The sequence below is a fragment of the Branchiostoma floridae genome, chromosome 4 (genome assembly GCF_000003815.2).
Source record: "Branchiostoma floridae strain S238N-H82 chromosome 4, Bfl_VNyyK, whole genome shotgun sequence".
Taxonomy (NCBI): domain Eukaryota; kingdom Metazoa; phylum Chordata; class Leptocardii; order Amphioxiformes; family Branchiostomatidae; genus Branchiostoma; species Branchiostoma floridae.
The window spans coordinates 27111395-27115060 of NC_049982.1; positions in this window are offsets into that span (position 1 = coordinate 27111395).

Below are 3666 nucleotides of genomic sequence, written 5' to 3' on the forward strand. Positions count from 1 at the left end.
CTTCTGAATACCCATTTACGAAGAAGAAAAGGCAATGCTACAAACTCTATTTTACAGTGCTGATCCTAAGGAAAAACACACACAGGTACATCACATCGAACTGCAGCTATCAATTAAAGTTTATGTTAGGATGTCCTTGTTTAATACTGTATACCGCATCTAAAGTTCTCTAGGCATTATTTAAAATTTATATTGAGGTTACTGATTGTCACAAGTTCCACTCTTTGACAGTTGATTCATTTACTCGACAGTTGCCGCACCACTTCCGTACAGAATGCCAAAATCTTCCACAGACTCACGGTTTGACGTGATTGTGACGTCACGTGTGATGGCAGTTTGTTGAATATACATTGCAGTGACGACTGTTTCCGTTTGGATCGGATCTGCCGCACTGTCATATGCAGTGGTTCTACCTGCGTACTCTCTTGTAAAGGTTGTAAAATTCGCAGTCGTATTTTGGTGATAAAGAGTGTTTGCCTCTGCTGCGACATGAAAACTTTCTTCCAATTGGTTACCTTCTATAGCACAGTAATTTGCAGAGGCGTTGCATGCATGCTCACCTGTGAGTGTTCTACGGTTTGCAGTCGCATCTTGGTGATAAAGTGAGTTTGCCTCTGCTACGACATGAAAACTTTCTTCCATTTGGTTACCTTCTATCGCACAGTTATTTGAAGAGGAGCTGCATGCATGCTCACTCGTGAGACCTCTATGGTTTGGAGCCGTGTCCCGTTGGTACAGTGAATTTGCTGCGGCTACTCCGTAAGGCATTTCCTCCTCACCAGTTTCGGTACTGCCTACGTGAAAAGCAGGCTGGTCAGATTCTTCTTCTACTAGCACTTTTGATGCAGTGTCCTCGTAGACCGGTAGAGGGGGCGGCGCAGCGGAAGCGTATTGGTGATATTGTTCCTCCTCATCTGCATCTGACGCGTCATCGTTGTCATAGTGATGAACCTGAGCCTCTGTAGTACCGTCCGTGTCCGCTTGGCGCGCTTCTGCCACGCAACGGAAACTACTAGTATATTGCGTGGCTCCCATTGTCATCGCGGACCTGTTGACCTCAATCGATCTCAAACGTCTGAGCGGGAAGGTGTTTTGGCTAGATTCCTCTTCTCTTGAATGATCTGTCAACTCTAGCAGGTTGTGATGAGGTATACAGACGGCCATGGCTTGTACCCCTATGTGCAATGTTGTACTGGCGGTGCTAATGTGTTCTCGTCTCGGCTGTTGTTTTCTCCAACGAAATAACGCGATATGAGAGAGAACCCCAAGACTGAAAAGACCAAGTAAAGCTAAAGCTAAGACGATATGTTTTTCTCCTGAGTTAGTGTTACCATCAACACAGAATTTCTTATAAAAAGAAGACTTGAAAACTAACCAGTAGGAACAGCAGGATTGATTGGTAGAACCTGAACAAGTGTCGGTGTTGTTTTTCCTCTGTTGTAAAAAATCGTCGGATGGGGACATTGTCGTGTTTTTTTCCTTTGTCTCCTTCAATCGGTGAATCAGGCACAGTAGCAGATCACTATAAAATGTGTTCGTGCTACCCTGCCTACTTGCTTCATTTGTGTACATGCCCGAGTCTTCAGCGGTGAAGTCTTCGACCACGAACGGTTTGGTGGCAGGTTTGACCAAGTGGCGGCCTGTTGGGGTGTTCCAGAAGAATGAATCAACAAGGTCGTCATAAATAAAGAAAGGTAGAAGAAAGGAAATGTGATCAGTTGCGTAGAAAGTGGTGGGAACAACAGCAAAGTTCTTGTAATGACTTTTCAGGAGGAAATGCCTTTCGACGAAAGTGCGATTATGTTCGGTGTTGATAATGTAAGGTGTAATAATGGGCCATTTATCCATATTAGCAATATTGAACTCGTCATCATGACTGCCTTGTGCATCGCTACAGTGCAAAGGGTTCCCCTGTAACTGGTAAGTTGTGGACGGGTGTGCAGATTTAAGATCTTGGGGGATGTGACTAATGTTGTTGACCCTTAGCAGCACTGACAAGAGTTGTTTACTCGAAATCAGCTTGATTGCCTGCATGGGAACTGATGAAAGTCGATTCCCGGAAAGTTCCAGGAACTCCAGACTTGCCAGACCGTAGAACGCGCGTTCTGATACAGCAGAAATCAGGTTGTTGGAGAGGAACAGATCCAAAAGGGCGGAAAGATCAGAAAAGATGAAGTCACGAAGGATAACGATGTAGTTTCTGTCCAGATCCAGAATACGAAGCTTGTCCAGACGTTGGAAGGTTTGCGGGAATAAGTTGTTTACCCGATTGTTGTCGATAAACAGATAGCGTATGTACGGAGTTGAGTTAAAGGAATCGAGGTGAGATATTTTGTTGTTTGACAACTTGACAGAATAGACGTCTGGTGTAATGGCGTCTATCGGGACCTGCGTCAAGTTACGGTCGGTATAATGAACTGTCTTCCCAACAATGGTGGTTAGCAGAGTTAGAATGAAAAGGCAAGTTGCGGATTCCATTTTGTATAGCGGTACTATCATATTCTGTAGGTAAAGGTCTCCTATAACAACAGATAAACATAGAATAGATTAATGAATATATTAAACCTTGTCTTAATTGTAACATACAGTCTAATTTCACGAGGGTAGAAGTACAGAGTAAACAGCACGTCACCGGAACGTACTGCGCCTGCGCGAAAAGTATAGACATGCTAAACCTTGCTAAACCCCTGGTTTACTAAAGGGCCGCATTTAAGAAAGTACGTGCGTATATAAGGGTAAAATCCCGTGTACGTTTTACATGAAACCATGTCTCTAACATATACTGTGCAACAAGCGGGATTTCAATACAACGTTGACCAAACCAAGCCCCAAAACACCAGGGTTCGCGCAGGCGCAGTACGTTCCGGTGACGTGCTAGAGTAAACGTTTCTTACAAATAAGGCCACTTGATTTTATAGATGACATCCACGCGCTGATTTTTGCCTGTTTGAAAAATAATCTACCCAAAATGTCACCCAATCGCATCTCTGGTCAATCTGGATTTTCTGCTTGCCAGAGGACCTGCTCTCCAGGGTAATGGACGAATAAAGCCTCTAAAACCTCTAAAGGTATGGGACAAAAGTCATTGTTCCCTCCTTATACAAGAACTGCGATAAAAACATTACTGAAATGACGATGATTCTGTCTTACAGTCTTACTGGAGATGAACATAAATAAGAGAAACCGAGCCAATGGAAGAATGGGCTGAGTGTTTACACCTTTGGTTTTGTAGCATTTCTCCTGGATTTTTTTCTTCCTCTAGTTTTTGTTCATGGGCATTAGTTCAGGGGTGTCTTGAGGATGTCATCCATAATTATAAGATTAATTTGCTGCGGTGCAATCTGACAAGGGTAGAGCTACAGAATGGTAGCCTCCTTCACCGGCCTCTCTGGGAACCTTGGCAATTTTTTGGTCGATTCGCGATTTCTGATGTCGACGAGGAGCCACATGATTAGCATCATCGGTAGCCAGCATATCATCAGGCAGCCTAATATGATGCTGACAGTTTTTACAGCTTTCATGGTGCCCAGGAATACGTTCTGCTTCCGTTGCTCCGTTGTCATCATTGGTTGCACGGCCGAAATCCTTTGTGTCTGCCTTCGAGCTGCCCGGAAAACCAGACCGTACATGACAATGATGCAGACCAGTGACATGAAGACAGGGGTG